The following is an 18,681-nucleotide window of genomic DNA, read 5'->3' on the forward strand; positions in this document are numbered from 1 at the left end:
GAATTTGATATTTTTTGTGTTGAGCACTTGAGTCCTTTTCTGATTGAATGTGCTAACTAAATTTGAAGGTGCATTTGAAAAGATAGCATCTCATCAATCTGTGTTAATCACTGATGGGCAGAGTGAGCATGAAAGATGACACCAACTCTACCTTGGACCTTTTGATGGGATTCTTAGTAGCAGCTTAACTTATTAGAGTTGCTCATCCCAGGTATAGAAGGCTTTCAATGCAGTTCTCTTACCTTTACTGTTAATTGTGTGTACACTTTATGTATTGTCATATAGTTTTGATTTGACATTGTTGCATTAGGAAGAGAAAGGTTCCAAGGTAATCGAAATGGCTAAAATAGGAGAAATGTTAGAATTAACTAATTGGTTTTATACGATGACATGGGATAGATTTGAGAAGCTAAGAAAATACTTAGTTGTAGCTCTATCTAAAGATAATGGTACTCCTAACCTTTATTTCTAATGTAAATATTTTCTCGTATATGTCTGAAATTTTAATTTAATTTCAAACTGTATATTTGTTTGTTTTGCAGATCTCAATTAACTTAGAACAATTTGATTGTTTGCCTCTTTCACCTGTGCTGCTTAGTGGTTCCACCTGGTGAGTTTCAAAAATTTGGCACCAATTATATTGTTATTTTAATTTCAATGTTATTTCTTGGGAAATTGAAATTCTGAAGCAGCTAAGTATTGCTCAATGTCCAAGGGTATGTGTTCCATTTCTTTGATCAGCTAGACATACTTGTTCAATGATACAGTTAGCTTTGGATCTCCTAATTGCTTGAAATGTTTGGATATCTGTTTGCAAATTTATGCATTTTGTTGAAAAGAGTTCATATGAATAACTTTGGAGAACCTATCAAATTGAAGGTATTTTTAATGTTCAGTGAATCATGATGTTTATGGGCTAGAAATATCCTTTCCTATTGTTTCAATCTGCAGAAATTTACAGGATACAAAAACAAAAAAATAGCATATAAATGGTCATGAAAGAGTTTGTGTTATGATGATGGATTGATGCTGCACTAGTTCCTCTTCCAAATGAATCTACAAGCATAGATCTCCGACTGCATTGCCTGCTGTGCCAGCTCCTCTTAGCTCCTCGTAGAAACACTGGGAATTTATATTTATTTTTTGTTGTGTTGACTATTGAATTTTTAAACTTCGTTAATTGTCGTATGCTAATTTCTGTTGTCGTTGAATTTTATTAGATCAAGACTTTGTTAGTTATTGTGTATTTGTATTTGTTGATTTTAACGTTATGACTGTGAAATAGTATGGTAGTATATTTTTTAATTGATTGAAAAACCGAACAAACCGAACCAAACCAAACCGAATTTAATTGGTTTAGTTTGGTTCGGATGGTCTTAGTAAAAAAACCGAACCAAACCGAACCGCATGTTAATTAAATGATTGGATCGGATGACTTTTCTCTAAAAAACCGAACCAAACCACACCGCGAACACCCCTAGCTGCAAGTGAAACCAAGATTGCATATGGTAGTGCTGAACTTGTCAAACCATTCACGAGGAGCTTGCTTAAGTCCATAGAGTGCCTTGCAAAGGAGACAAACTTTGCTAGAAGGACAAGGATAACCCAGAGGGGATTTCATATAGACCGTCTTTTTCAAATCTCCATTAAGAAACACATTTTCACGTCCATCTGACTGAGAGAACATTTTTTCGACCGCAGCAATAGCAAGAAGAGCTCGAACAAATGTGAGCCGAGCAACAGGAGCAAAAGTCTCTTCGTAGTCAATACCATATTCTTGCGTACAACCTTGAGCAACCAATCGTGCCTTATAACAGTCAATAGAACCATCAGAGCGAGTCTTGATCTTGTATACCCATCTGCTTCCCACAACTTCCTGATTATTAGGAGGATCAACTAAATCCAAGTGTGTGCTTTTTCAAGTGCCTGTATTTCTTCCTGCATTGCTTGTTGTCAATGTGGATTTGTCGAGACTTCTGTGAATGACTTAGGTTCATGTTGACGAAGGATCGTAGAAAAACAATGATAATCAAGAAGATGAGGAGGTAGATTTCTTACCCTAGAAGAACGAGTGGGAGGAGGAGGCATGACAGTAGGAGTAGGATCATCGTCCTGTCTGGAATCATCGGGAGATGGAGAAGGCGGAAGAACAGGAGGCTGTGGAGAGTCACTCGAGATAGAACATGCAAAATCATCACTAGGAAAAAGATCAACATTGGCGTTAGTGAAAAAAGGTGATTGAGTAGGAGGAATAGACTCAAAAAAGGAGAATCGAGAAAACATGTGATGCTCCCAGAAGACAACATGACGAAACATACGAATATATTTAGAGAGAGGATCCCAACAACGATAACCCTTGTGTTCAGTGCCATAACCAAAGAAACAACACATATGAGCCCGAGGTTCAAGTTTACTATGTTCATGAGGCTGAAGAAGAACAAAACATACACAACCAAAAACTCGAAGAGAACTATAATCTGGGGAGGTATGTGATAAGCGGATAATTTATACGCTTTTTGGCATTGTTTTTACATAGTTTTTAGTATGATTTAGTTAGTTTTTAGTATATTTTTATTAGTTTTTAAATAAAAATCACATTTCTGTATTTTACTATGATTTTGTGTGTTTTTCTGTGATTTTAGGTAATTTCTTGCTGAAATTGAGGGACTTGAGAAAAAATCTGATTCAGAGGCTGAAGAAGGACTGCAGATGCTGTTGGATTCTGACCTCCCTACACTCAAAATGAAATTTTTGGAGCTACAGGAGTCCAAATGATGCGCTCTTAACTGCGTTGGAAAGTAGACATCCAGGGCTTTCCAGCAATATATAATAGTCTATATTTTGCCCGAGTTTAGACAATGCAAACTGGCATTTAACACCAGCTTTCTGCCCTATTCTGGCGTTAAACGCTAGAAACAAGTTGCAAAGTAGAGTCAAACGCCAGAAACAAGTTACAAACTGGCGTTCAAATCCAAGGAAGACCTCTACACGTGAAAGCTTCAATGCTCAGCCCAAGCACACACCAAGTGGGCCCGGAAGTGGATTTCTGCATCATTTACTTAATTCTGTAACCCTAGTAACTAGTTTAGTATAAATAGAACTTTTTACTATTGTACTAGGGGTCTTTTTACCTATTTTCGAATTCATATGCCATTTGGCAAGGTTGGCCTCACGGCCATGCCTAGACCTTGTTCTTATGTATTTTCAATGGTAGAGTTTCTACACACCATAAATTAAGGTGTGGAGCTCTGCTGTTCCTCGAGTATTAATGTAAAGTACTATTGTTCTTCTATTCAATTCATGCTTATTATTATTCTAAGATATTCATTCACACACAAGAACATGATGAATGTGATGATTATGTGACACTCATCACCATTCTCACTTATGAACGCGTGATTGACAACCACTTCCGATCTACATGAAAACAAGCTAGAGTGTGTATCTCTTGGATTCCTGGTCCACGATGCATGGTTGCCTCTCCTGACAACAGAGCCTTCCATTCTGTGAGATCAGAGTCTTCGTGGTATAAGCTAGAATCAATTGGCAGCATTCTTGAGATCCGGAAAGTCTAAACCTTGTTTGTGGTATTCCGAGTAGGATCTGGGATGGGATGACTGTGACGAGCTTCAAACTCGCGACTGTAGGGCGTAGTGACAGATGCAAAAGGATAGTAAATCCTATTCCTACACGATCGAGAACCAACAGCTGATTAGCCATGCGGGAAACCGTAGATGACCATTTTCACTGAGAGGACGGAAAGTAGCCATTGACAACGGTGACACCCAACATACAGCTTGCCATAGAAAGGAGTATGAAGGATTGGATGAAGGCAGTAGGAAAGCCGAGATTCAGAAGGAACAACGCATCTCCATACGCTTATCTGAAATTCTCACCAATGAATTACATAAGTATCTCTATCTTTATTTTACGTTTTATTTATCTTTTAATTATTAAAACTCTATAACCATTTGAATCCGCCTGACTGAGATTTACAAGGTGACCATAGCTTGCTTCAAGCCGACAATCTCCGTGGGATCGACCCTTCCTCACGTAAGGTTTATTACTTGGACGACCCAGTGCACTTGCTGGTTAGTTGTGCGAAGTTGTGAAGAAGAATTGAGATTATGATAGTGCGTACCAAGTTTTTGGCGCCGTTGCCGAGGATTGTTCGAGTTTGGACAACTGACGGTTCATCTTGTTGCTCAAATTAGGTAATTTTATTTTAATTTTAAGCTTTTTATTTCTTATTTTCGAAAAATACAAAAAAATTTTTTTTCTTCTTTTTCGTTTTTCCCAAAATATATTTCGAAAAATACCAAAAAATTTTAATAAAATCATAAAAACCAAAAATTTGATGTTTCTTGTTTGAGTCTAGTATCAATTTTTAAGTTTGGTGTCAATTGCATATTTTTAATTTTCACTAAAAATTTTCGAAAACTCATGCATGATGTTCTTTATAATCGTCAAGTTGTTCTTGATGATCTTCTTTGTTGATCTTTGCATCTTCTTGTTTTGTGTCTTTTCTTGTTTTTCATACGTATTTTCAATTTGTTAGTGTCTCAACATTAAAAATTTTTAAGTTTGGTGTCTTGCATGTTTTTCTTTTCTTAAAAATTTTCAAAAATAAGTTCTTGGAGTTCACCTTGACATTCAAAGTGTTCTTGCATGCATTGTGTGTTTTGATTCATAATTTTCATGTTTTATGTCAATTTGTTATTTTTCTCTCTCCTCATTAAAAATTCAAAAATAAAAAAATATCTTTCCCTTATTCTTCTCATAAATTTCAAATATTTTAGTTGACTTATTCAAAAACTTTTAAAATTTAGTTGTTTCTTATGAGTCAAGTCAAATTTTTTCAATCTAAAAATCCTATCTTTTCAAAACTTTTTCAAAAATCAAATCTTTTTCATTTTTCTTTTATGATTTTCGAAAATTTTAAAAATGATTTTCAAAATCTTTTTCTTAATTTCATTTCATAATTTCAAAATCTTTACTAACAATTAATGTGATTGATTCAAAAAAAATTTTAAAGTTTGTTACTTGCCTATTAAGAAAGGTTCAATCTTTAAATTTTAGAATCATATCTTTTTGTTTCTTGTTAGTCAAGTAATTAACTTTAATTTTAAAAAATTCAAATATTTTTAATTTCCTTTTAAAATCTTTTTCAAAATAAATTTTAATCATATCTTTTCCAATCATATCTTTTTCAAAAAAGATTTGATTTCAAAAATCTTTTCCAACTTTCTATCCTTTCAAAATGGATTTTCAAATCTTTTTCAACTAACTAATTGACTTTTTGTTTGTTTTAAAATTCTTATCTTTTTCAAAACCTCCTAACTAATTTTCTCTCTCTAATTTTCGAAAATCACCTTCATCTTTTTCAAAATTCTTTTAATTAACTAATTGTTTCAAATTTTAATTTTAATTTTATTTCTTCTCTTAATTTTCGAATTTTAACTAATAATTAAAATAAAAACAAAAATATTTTTCTTCTCTTTTAGTTAGTATTCAAATTCTCTCTCTCTCTCTCTCTCTCTCTCTCTCTCATCTTTTTCTATTTATTTATTCATTTACTAACACTTCTCTTCATCTCAAAATTCGAACCCTCTCTTCTCCTCTGTGTTCGAATTTTTCTCTTCTCCTTCTTCTATTCTTTTCTTCTTCTACTCACATAAAGGAATCTCTATACTGTGACATAGAGGATTCCTCTTCTTTTCTGTTCTCTTCTTTTTCATATGAGTAGGAGCAAGGACAAGGACATTCTTGTTGAAGCAGATCCTGAACCTGAAAGGACTCTGAAGAAGAAACTAAGAGAAGCTAAAGCACAACAATTCAGAGAAAATCTTACAGAGAATCTCGTAAAAGAAGGAGACATGGCTGAACCCAACAACAATGTAAGGAAGATTGACGTTAGGATTTTTGCTAGTAAAAAAATTTTAATAAAATAGTCGTGTTGTAGATATAGATTCTAAACCAACAGAAATCCCTTCGTGCAAACGTTTTGGTTGTCACAAGTAACAAACCCCTTAAAAATTGATAACCGAAGTATTCAAACATCGGGTCGTCTTCTCAAGGAACTGCAGGGAAGTATGTTCTTATTATTGGTTATGGAGATTGTAGATCTGGGGTTTCAAGAATGAGGAACGAATATGACAAATAATTTAAATGGTAATTAAAAATAAATAAATAACTGCAAAATAAACTTTTGGCAAGGTATGAGAAATTGGAAGTCCAGACTTAGTTATCCTTATCAATAACAATGAAAGTTGAATCTTAATTCCACTTAGTTAACCTTTACTAAAGCAAAGAAAAGTCAAGGGACTAATTAGTTTGATCTTCGAATCCTATTTATTTCCTAAGAAAAGGTTGGGATTATTGAAGTTCAGTTCAATTAGCAAAGATAACAGTTATCAATTATGTTGAGATAAGATAACTCCTGAGTTACTAATTTCTTAACCAAACCAAAAAGGGAAAAAGTAAATTTGCTGGAATAAAAATGCCTTCAGATGTAAAGCAACAATAACATAAATTAAAGAAAGCAATCATAAACTGAAATACCTCAAATAGCATTAATAAGATAAATTATAATCTAACATGAAGAGTTCATGAGCTACTTTGGCGACACAAAGTATAGATACGAATAAAAGCAGTAGAATAAAAATATAAAAGGAATATTAAACCTGGGATTGAGAGTCACTCCTAAAACAAAGAGAAATCCTAAATCCTAAGAGAGAGAGGAGAGAACCTCTCTCATAACTAATCTAAATCATGAGAAGTAACTAATTGGCGAGCTCTCCTTGAATGGATGCATTCCCACACTTTATAACCTCTGGTCTATGCCTTTTGGACTTGGATTTGGGCCAAAAAGGGCTTCAAAAATCGCTGGGAGCGTTTTCTACAATTTCTAGTGCGTGGCCTCTGTCACGCGTCCGCGTGGGTTACGCGGTCGCGTCATTCGGAGCTTTTCTTGTCACGCGGTCGCGTCAGTCATGCAGCCGCGTCAGTCATGCGGCCGCGTCGCTGTTGATTCGCGCTTGGCATGCTTCCGCGTCACCCATGCGATTGCGTGGATGCCAGTTTCTTTAGAAACTCCGTTTTGTGCTTTTCTTCCATTTTTGTATGTTTTCTTTTCCATCCTTTAAGTCATTCCTGCCTTAGAAGATCTGAAACTACTCAACACACTAATCACGGCATCGAATGGAAATAAAGGTAATTAAAATAATTAATTTTAAAGCATAGGAAACATGTTTTTCACATACATCACATAATAAGGAAGGAAAAGTAAAACCATGCAATTAATATGAATAAGTGGGTGAAGGATTGAATAAATCACTCAAACTAAGCACAAAATATATCATAAAATATGGGTTTATCAAAGATGCTTGGTGACTTTACTGCACCAAATTCCAACTTACATGGAAGAAGCATCTCAATCCCTGCCATTGGAGCAAACAATTTTGAGCTAAAGCCTCAATTAGTTTCTCTGATGCAACATAATTGCAAGTTTTATGGACTTTCATCAGAAGATCCTTTCCAGTTCTTAACTGAATTCTTGCAGATCTGTGATACTGTTAAGATCAATGGGGTTGATCCCGAGGTCTACATGCTTATGCTTTTCCCTTTTGCTGTAAGAGACAGAGCTAGAATATGGTTGGACTCTCAACCTAAAGATAGCCTGAACTCTTGGGATAAGCTGGTCACGGCTTTCTTAGCCAAGTTCTTTCCTCCTCAAAAGCTGAGCAAGCTTAGAGTGGATGTTCAAACCTTCAGACAGAAAGAAGGTGAGTCCCTCTATGAAGCTTGGGAGAGATACAAGCAACTGACCAAAAAGTGTCCTTCTGACATGCTTTCAGAATGGACCATCTTGGATATATTCTATGATGGTCTATCTGAATTATCTAAGATGTCATTAGACCATTCTGCAGTTGGATCCATTCACCTAAAGAAAACGCCTGCAGAAGCTCAGGAATTCATTGACATGGTTGCAAATAACCAGTTCATGTACACTTCTGAAAGGAATCCTGTGAGTAATGGGATGCCTCAGAGGAAGGAAGTTCTTGAAATTGATGCTCTGAATGCCATATTGGCTCAAAATAAAATGTTGACTCAACAGGTCAACATGATTTCTCAGATTCTGAATGGATTGCAAAATGCATCCAACAGTACTAAAGAAGCATCTTCTGAAGAAGAAGCTTATGATCCTGAGAACCCTGCAATGGCAGAGGTGAACTACATGGGTGAAGCCTATGGAAACACCTATAATCCCTCATGGAGAAATCATCTAAATTTCTCATGGAAGGATCAACAAAAGCCTCAACAAGGCTTTAATAATGGTGGAAGAAACAGGTTTAGCAATAGCAAGACTTTTCCATCATCTTCTCAGCAACAGACAGAAAATTCTGAGCAGAATTCATCAAGCTTAGCAAATATAGTCTCTGATCTATCTAAGGCCACTCTAAGTTTCATGAATGAAACAAGGTCCTCCATTAGAAATTTGGAGGCACAAGTAGGCCAGCTGAGTAAAAGAGTCACTGAAACTCCTCCTAGTACTTTCCCAAGCAATACAGAAGAGAATCCAAAAAGAGTGTGCAAGGCCATAACCTTACTTGGTGTGGCCGAACCCAGAGAGGAGGAGGAGGACGTGAATCCTAGTGAGGAAGACCTCCTGGGACGTTCACTGACCAATAAGGAGTTTTCCTTTGAGGAACCAAAGGAATCTGAGGCTCATCTAGAGACCATAGAGATTCCATTGAACCTCCTTTTATCATTCATGAGCTCTGATGACTATTCATCTTCTGAAGAAGATGAAGACATTGTTCAAGGGCAAGTTGCCCAGTATTTAGGAGCAATCATGAAGCTGAATGCCAAGCTATTTGGTAATGAGACTTGGGAGAATGAGCCTCCATTGCTCATTAATGAACTGAATATCTGGGTTCAGCACACTTTACCTCAAAAGAAATAGGATCCTGGTAAATTCCTAATTCCCTGTAACATAGGCACCATGACCTTTGAGAAGGCTCTGTGTGACCTGGGGTCAGGCATAAACTTAATGCCACTCTCTGTATTGGAGAAACTAGGAATCTTTGAGGTACAGGCTACCAAATTCTCATTAGAGATGGCAGACAAATCCATGAAAAAGGCTTATGGACAAGTAGAGGACGTACTAGTAAAGTTCAAAGGCCTTTACATCCCTGCTGATTTCATAATCCTAGACACTGGGAAGGATGAGGATGAATCCATCATCCTTGGAAGACCCTTCCTAGCCACAGCAAAAGATGTGATTGATGTGGACAGAGGAGAGTTGGTCCTTCAACTGAATGAGGACAACCTTGTGTTTAAAACTCAAAGATCTCCCTTTGTAACCATGGAGAAGAAGCAAGAAAAGCTTCTCTCACTGCAGAGTCAACCAAAGGCCCCACAGTCAAACTCTAAGTTTGGTGTTGGAAGGCCACAACCAAACTCTAAGTTTGGTGTTAAACCCCCACATTCAAACTCTAAGTTTGGTGTTGGGAGGTCCCAACATTGCTCTGATTTTCTGTGAGGCTCCATGAGAGCTCACTGTCAAGCTATTGACATTAAAGAAGCGCTTGTTGGGAGGCAACCCAATGTTATTTAATTATATCTATTTATTTTCCATTGCTATTCTATATTTTCTTTAGGTTGATGATCATGTGAAGTCACAAAAGCAACTAAAAAATAAAAAACAGAATGAAAAATAGCATTAAAAATAGCTCACACTGGAGGAAGAGCTTACTGGCGTTTAACGCCAGAAAGAAGCATCAAGCTGGCGTTAAACGCCAGAAACAAGCACCAAACTGGCGTTTAACGCCAGAACAGAGCATCTACTTGGCATTTAACGCCAAAACAGGGAGAAAAGCTGGCGTTAAACGCCAGAAACAAGCAGCAACCTGGTGTTTAACGCCAGAAGTGCACTGTAGGGCGTTTTGCACGCCTAAAAGGAGCAGGGATGCTGAATCCTTGACCCCTCAGGATCTGTGGACCCCACAGGATCCCCACCTACCCCACATCTTCTTCTCTCCTCTTCACACCCTTTCATAACACTCTTTCCCAAATATCCTTCACCAATCACATCCATAACTCTTCCCCAAATACCCCTCACCACTCACATCCATCCACTCTTCCCTATCACCTCTTCACTACTCTTCCCTCCCAAACCCAACCCCTAATACACATTTCTTTTCCCCTTGGCCGACTCACTCACACTTCTCCATCTCCTCTTTTTTCTTCTTCTTCTCCTCCCTTCTTTCTTCTTTTGCTCGAGGATGAGCAAACCTTTTAAGTTTGGTGTGGAAAAAGTATTGCTTTTTTTGTTTTACCATAACCATTTATGGCACCTAAGGCCAGAGAAACCTCTAGAGAGAGGAAAGGGAAGGCAAAAGCTTCCACCTCTGAGTCATGGGAGATGGAGAGATTCATCTCAAAGGTACAACAAGCCCATCACCAAAAAGAGGATGGAGCAAACAAGAGAGCCCACACATGGACCTCAACAAGAGCATGAGGACATTCCTCATCATGAAATCCCTGAGATGCCTCAAGGGATGCACTTTCCTCCACAAAACTATTGGGAGCAAATTAACACCTCCCTAGGAGAATTAAGTTCCAACATGGGACAACTAAGGATGGAGCACCAAGAGCACTCCATCATCCTCCATGAAATTAGAGAAGATCAAAGAGCTATGAGGAAAGAGCAACAAAGGCAAGGAAGAGACATAGAGGAGCTCAAAAACACCATTGGTTCTTCAAGAGGAAGAAGACGCCACCCTCACTAAGGTGGACCCGTTCCTTAATCTCTTTGTTCTTATTTTTCTGTTTTTCGTTTACTATGCTCTATGTTTGTTTATGTTTATGTCTTTGTTACATGATCATAGTATTTAAGTGTCTATGTCTTAAAGTTATGAATGTCCTATGAATCCATCACCTTTCTTAAATGAAAAATGTTCTAATTACAAAAGAACAAGAAGTACATGAATTTCGAATTCATCCTTGAATTAGTTTAATTATTTTGATGTGGTAACAATACTTTTTGTTTTCTGAATGAATGCTTGAACAGTGCATATGTCTTTTGATATTGTTGTTCATGAATGTTAAAATTGTTGGCTCTTGAAAGAATAATGAAAAAGGAGAACTGTTATTGATAATCTAAAAAATCATAAAATTGATTCTTGAAGCAAGAAAAAGCAGTGAATACAAAAGCTTGCAGAAAAAAATGCGAAAAAAAAGAGAAAAAAATTGGCAAAAAAAATAATAATAAAGAAAAAGAAAAAGCAAGCAGAAAAAGCCAATAGCCCTTAAAACCAAAAGTCAAGGGTAATAAAAAGGATCCAAGGCTTTGAGCATCAGTGGATAGGAGGGCCCAAAAGGAATAAAATCCTGGCCTAAGCGGCTAAACCAAGCTGTCCCTAACCATGTGCTTGTGGCGTGAAGGTGTCAAGTGAAAACTTGAGACTGAGCGGTTAAAGTCGAGGTCCAAAGCAAAAAGAAGAGTGTGCTTAAGAACCCTGGACACCTCTAATTGGGGACTCTAGCAAAGCTGAGTCACAATTTGAAAAGGTTCACCCAGTTATGTGTCTGTGGCATTTATGTATCCGGTGGTAATACTGGAAAACAAAGTGCTTAGGGCCACGGCCAAGACTCATAAAGTAGCTGTGTTCAAGAATCAACATACTGAACTAGGAGAATCAATAACACTATCTGAATTCGGAGTTCCTATAGATACCAATCATTCTGAACTTCAAGGGATAAAGTGAGATGCCAAAACTGTTCAAAGGCAAAAAGCTACTGATCCCACTCATCTAATTGGAGCTAAGTTTTATTGATATTTTGGAATTTATAGTATATTCTCTTCTTTTTATCCTATTTTATTTTCAATTGCTTGGGGACAAGCAACAATTTAAGTTTGGTGTTGTGATGAGCGGATAATTTATACGCTTTTTGGCATTGTTTTTACATAGTTTTTAGTATGATTTAGTTAGTTTTTAGTATATTTTTATTAGTTTTTAAATAAAAATCACATTTCTGGACTTTACTATGATTTTGTGTGTTTTTTTGTGATTTCAGGTAATTTCTGGCTGAAATTGAGGGACTTGAGCAAAAATCTGATTCAGAGGCTGAAGAAGGACTGCAGATGCTGTTGGAGTCTGACCTTCCTGCACTCAAAATAGAATTTTTGGAGCTATAGGAGTTCAAATGGTGCGCTCTTAACTGCGTTGGAAAGTAGACATCCAGGGCTTTCCAGCAATATATAATAGTCCATACTTTGCTTGAGTTTAGACGACGCAAACTGGCGTTTAACGCCAGATTTCTGTCATATTCTAGCGTTAAACGCCAGAAACAAGTTACAAACTGGCATTCAACTCCAAGGAAGACCTCTACACGTGAAAGCTTCAATGCTCAGCCCAAGCACACACCAAGTGGGCCCGGAAGTGAATTTCTGCATCATTTACTTAATTCTGTAACCCTAGTAACTAGTTTAGTATAAATAGAACTTTTTACTATTGTACTAGGGGTCTTTTTACCTATTTTTGAATTCATATGCCATTTGGGGAGGCTGGCCTCACGGCCATGCCTAGACCTTGTTCTTATGTATTTTCAACGGTAGAGTTTCTACACACCATAGATTAAGGTGTGGAGCTCTGCTGTTCCTCGAGTATTAATGCAAAGTACTATTGTTCTTCTATTCAATTCATGCTTATTCTTATTCTAAGATATTCATTCGCACATAAGAACATGATGAATGTGATGATTATGTGACACTCATCACCATTCTCACTTATGAACGCGTGATTGACAACCACTTCCGTTCTACATGAAAACAAGCTAGAGTGTGTATCTCTTGGATTCCTGGTCTACGATGTATGGTTGCCTCTCTTGACAACAGAGCCTTCCATTCCGTGAGATCAGAGTCTTCATGGTATAAGCTAGAATCAATTGGCAGCATTCTTGAGATCGATCCGGAAAGTCTAAACCTTGTCTGTGGTATTCCGAGTAGGATCTGGGATGGGATGACTGTGACGAGCTTCAAAATCGCGACTGTAGGGCGTAGTGACAGACGCAAAAGGATAGTAAATCCTATTCCTACACGATCGAGAACCAACAGCTGATTAGCCATGCGGGAAACCGTAGATGACCATTTTCACTGAGAGGACGGGAAGCAGCCATTGATAACGGTGACACCCAACATACGGCTTGCCATAGAAAGGAGTATGAAGGATTGGATGAAGGCAGTAGGAAAGCAGAGATTCAGAAGGAACAACGCATCTCCATACGCTTATCTGAAATTCTCACCAATGAATTACATAAGTATCTCTATCTTTATTTTACGTTTTATTTATCTTTTAATTATTAAAACTCTATAACCATTTGAATCTGTCTGACTGAGATTTACAAGGTGATCATAGCTTGCTTCAAGCTGACAATCGCCATGGGATCGACCCTTACTCACGTAAGGTTTATTACTAGGATGACCCAGTGCACTTGCTGGTTAGTTGTGCGAAGTTATGAAGAAGAATTGAGATTATGATAGTGCGTACCAAGTTTTTGGCGCCATTGAGATCACAATTTCGTGCACCAGTATGATAAAGATTCTCAAAGGGAGTAACATTACCAAGAACAGAAGAAGGGAGTCTATTGATAACATGAACAGCAGTAAGAACAGCTTCCAAGTACGCTCAGGACACGAAGAAGAAAGAAGCATTGCACGGACGGAGTTAAGAATGTGATGGTGTTTGCGTTCAGCTCTGCCATTTTGTTGAGACGTACCAGGACAAGAAAACTCAGATAAAGTACGCTGTTCTACAAGAAAGGTTAAGAAATCACGGTATTCCATAGCATTATCACGTCAAAAAACCTTAATGACCTTGGAAAACTGAGTTTTAATCATAGTAGCAAAGTTGATATAGATCTGAGGTAACTCATGGTGATTAGTCATCAAATAAACCCAAGTAAAACGTGAATAATCATCAATAAAAACAACAAAGTATCGAGCGCCGCCCATAGAAGTAGTAGGAGCGGGGCCCCAAACATCAGAGTGAATGAGATAAAAAAGAGGGCAAGCAAGAGAGGAATTATTGTGAAAAGATAAAGCTGGTTGTTTGGCAGTTTTACAAGAAATGCAATCAAAAGATTTATTTGGAACCTAACCCAAAACACCTTGAGACACGAGAGGATGCAGTTTTTCTAAGGAGGTGTGGGCAAGACGTTGATGCCATAAGTGAAGGATAGAAGGAGAAGAAGCAGCACAGAGATTTGGTACATGAGGAATATGAAGATTCTCGAGTTCAAACAACCTTCCGACCTTACGTCCAGTCCCGATGATTTGTCCCGTCCGAGGATCCTGAACATGACAACCAGAAATGGAAAAAGTGACATCAAAACCAAGATCAACAAGTTGACCAACAGAAATAAGATTAAAGTTTAATTTGGGAATATAATAAGTATCAGGAAGATTAAGAGTCGACTGGGAGATAGAACCCTTGTGTGTTGCATGCAAGAGGGAACCATTTGTAGTATTGACAGAAGGTCCATTTGTTGTGGTAGACAGAGATGAGAAAATATTATGCAACGGAGACATGTGATTAAAGCAACCCGAGTCAAAATACCATTTAGAATTACCTGGAGGGGTCGAAAAAGTAGCAGGGGTATTACCAGAAAGGGAGAGAAGATGCTGAAGAAGAGACGCAATATCAAATAGAGAGACAGGAGACCGGTTGAAAGGTGCAAAGGTGGTAGATTCAGTAGTAGCAGCAACAGCAGAAGCAGGCTCAGGACGTGGTGGACGAGTAGGACAGGTAGTAATCAAATGTCCCGAGAGCTTGCAATAACGGCAGAAAAACTGTGAACAATGGTAGCTAATATGACATTTCTGGTGGCATGTGTGACATTCAATAGAGGGACAGACGGAGAAAAAGTACCCAAAACGGTTAGAGTTTCGACAGAATTCATCCTTTCTGTCAATGACACCAAAAACATCTGACTTTTTCATAATAGTAGACAAAGAGAGCAAAGAGAGGACAGAAAACTGTAAGTTCGGAGCAGAAAATGAGAAATCGGAAAGAGCTCACCAAAAAACCTTAGGGAGGGTCCCACTATTTGCCACGTCAGCGCCATGTCAGTGCCACGTCAACATCCTCATCAGCAGATTGATGCCATGTGGAGACGTCTAAGTGGAGGGGAAGGACACACGGACACTGACGCGTGGAGGAGCTGGCGCGCGGGTCAAGATGCGGACTGGGTTGGGTTAGCACACGGGTCGATTGCGGGGTGGTGGAGGCGGTGTGGGTCGGTCACGTGGGTCAGGCACGGATCTGACTGACTGCTGGGCAACACATGGCGCGTCTGGGAGTCGTTGATTTGGTCGCTGATCAACGGCGCTGGAGGCGTCTGGAGGGAGGGCGGCTGCAACCGGACAGCCAACTTCAACCGGTGCGTGGCGGCGCGTCCAGCAGCGTATGATGGTGATTCCGGTGGTGTTGGAAACGTCGCAACGAGGAGAATGCGAGGGTGGTGGCGGTGACGAACCAAAGCGTCATAAACGAGTCAAAAAGTGGGCACAAAGTACTGCCAGAGGAAACAAAAAAAACCAATTGTTTCTAAAAAAATTAACCTAAGCTCTTGATACCATATTAGAAACAAGATACTGAACTAAAGAAAGTATTTTTGTGTATTATTCAGTCTAAGGAAAAATACAATGTACAAGGGTATATATAGCTGCTAGAGGAATCAAAGTAATAAAGGCATAGAATCCTATAATTAATATACAGATACGCTATATAAATACAAATGATACTAATTGATCTGATTTGATTCTAATTATTCTCTTAACAAGTTATATATGCTTTTGTTCTCTTCTGCCGTAGAAGGATAATGATGACGAGTGAATATATATTATATATATATAAAAGGAATATTTAAGTTTACCAACAGGTTTATCGACGGATAAATCCGCTGGTAAATATTAATTTTTTTATTAGTAAAGAACATATCGGATTTACCAGGGTATAAATCCGGCAGTAAAAGTTATCGGCAGAATGTTTCTGACGGTAATTAGTGGTGGACAAAAAAATTCGCCGTTAAACAATTAACGGCGAGGTTTATATCGTCGAAAAATCCGACGGTAAATAGATTACCGGCATATTTTTTTTAGCAAATCCGCTGGTAAATCCGCCGGTACCCGACGATTTTCTTGTAGTGGATCCTATGTCTTCCACGACATCAAATCGTAACACATGATCGGCGATGTTGGTCAAATGGTTGTGACAGCTCTGTAATGTGTTCGGAAACCATTAGTCTCCGTCTCTGCCATCCTTCGACATCAGAAAATTAATGTTGAGTGCGGGTCTTGGTCGATACTGTACTCCACCAAGCTGTGGTAGCACCCTATCCACCTTATACCACTCTATCACAATAAAGTAGATCAATGCCATCACAACCCTCCATAGTGCCATATGCCGGGGCTCCAGTATCTCGGGATGAACTACCTGAATGACCTCTGGTAAGTTATATGGCATCTATGTGAACTGTTAAAATTTGGTGCAGGTCAATAATATCTAGTAAGAAGTTAAAAAAAACTTAACAATAAAAACTTGAAAGCTAAAACACTCACATCCCTAACCCGGAGTAAATCTATCTTGAGCCTCCACTGCGTGGCTTTAGGACCCTTCTTGCTCAATGTTGGTTGATAACCGAACCACCTGACACCCAACACATTTTATGAACGACGACCATAAACCGAAAAAATATTAACAAACATAACAACCATAAATATCAAGTATCTCGTCACCAATTCCAATGAAAGGCATCAAACCCATCAGGCTGAAACCCCAGAACCACTAGAAGATCCATGACTGGAGGAGTTGCAATGGACTGGCCAACTTAACCACGACACAAGCACCGGTATAACCATGAGAGAGCTGTGGATCCCCAATTGTATTTGCCCATGTCCTCTAATCTCGCTACTATGGTAGCCACCGAATGTACATACCTGTACCGAACTTGTCACTAAAGAAATAGGTCGATAACAGCATCATGATGTACACCCTCGCATACTTCCTAACTGTCTCCTCGTCTACACCCTGAGGAAGGACACTGAATGTCTCCTGCATCCAAGTTCACTTCACAGTGAACTTGTTAATGCATTCCATCGGAGGTAACACACCTAATAGCTGCTTGAACCATGCCCATGCAGGTCAGCCGCCCTCAATATACCTCTCGAAGTTTGTCAGACATCCATTGATGTATTGTCCGTCGATCGGGAGGCCTAACTGGTATGCAATATCCTATAGCGTAATCGTGCACCCCCCAGATGGCATATGGAATGTATGCATCTCCGAATGCTATCGCTCCACAAATGCATTGATAGCGGCTCATCCAACCTAAACCAGTGGTCGTTGAGCCTCGCAAAATGTGCTAAGCCGGCCATCTGCAAGTACAGTATGATCCTATCACCTAGGAGCATACCGTGCTACCTCCTCATGCTGGTGATACGTTGGTGAGGATGCTAACTATAAAAAAATCTCTAAGAATCATAACAATAAACGTAAAAGACATTGCAAACTTGAAATTAAACTCTAACAGAACCTACTTAATCTAACATATAAGACATGAATTAAATTAAATTAAATTCTAACTAAACTTCTAGTGCCTAGTTAATCTAACATTTTATATTTAAACTAAATTAAATTAAATTAACTTCTAACTAAACTTCTAACCTAGTTGAACTACTCACAATTAAAACTTACAAATTTTAATTGAAATTCTAATCACTACTCTAACTAACAGTTATTTATCACTCCTCTAACTTGCATTTGTAGTTTCAAAATTCTAACAAACTACTAAATCACTACTCTAACTACCACTTGTAGTTTAAAAATTCTATTAACACTTATAATCAAATTTTAAGTGACTTAATATTACTAACAATTCTGATCTTTGTCAAAGAAAATAAATTTTATTCACCAACCTCTTCATGAATGCTACTAGCAATATGGGCAACTCCGTCCAACCGATAGATACGATTCGGGTGCCATTTTCGCAGTTTTTAATCTTATGGTATTGTTGCCTAAATTTTCTCTCTTTAGTATGGTTTGGGGGTGGAGGAAGTTGTGAAATGTAATTCGAAACAAATGAGTTCGAATTCTATATATAGGTACAATACTATTAAATTGAATCTATTACATTCGATTTACTTATGGGCTACATTTGCTATAAATCGAATTCACTCCATTCGATTTACCATGGGCTACAAATCGAAGCATTTTGATTCGATTTACCATGGGACCTAATCAAAGCTCATTGATTCAATTTACGTATGGACTACTTTGCTAAAATGGTTTTTCGTAGTAAATCAACACTAATGAATTCGATTTACTGGTACACCTACTAATTCGAATAAATTGGATTCGATTATATAAATATGCAAATAAAGCATCCGTGAACCATGTTTTCATTTAGGACATTCATGTAAAATTGAATCTCATTCAGTTTGTTTATGTAATTTGTCCATTAATTACATAGCATTATGTCAGCAAAATTATTTTTTATATTGACCATGTAAAAAATTATCTAAAAAAAATATATGATTAGACAACTATATAAAACGTTTTACATCATAATAATAATAATAATGATAATAATAATAATAATAATAATAATAATTACATA

At 37.8% G+C, this 18,681-nt stretch overlaps 1 pseudogene; it reads right to left on the bottom strand.

The window, feature by feature from the left end:
• Positions 910-18,681, bottom strand: part of LOC110269517 — a 19,770-nt pseudogene continuing 1,998 nt past the window's right edge.

Source organism: Arachis ipaensis, chromosome B03, assembly GCF_000816755.2.
Source record: "Arachis ipaensis cultivar K30076 chromosome B03, Araip1.1, whole genome shotgun sequence".
NCBI lineage: Eukaryota > Viridiplantae > Streptophyta > Magnoliopsida > Fabales > Fabaceae > Arachis > Arachis ipaensis.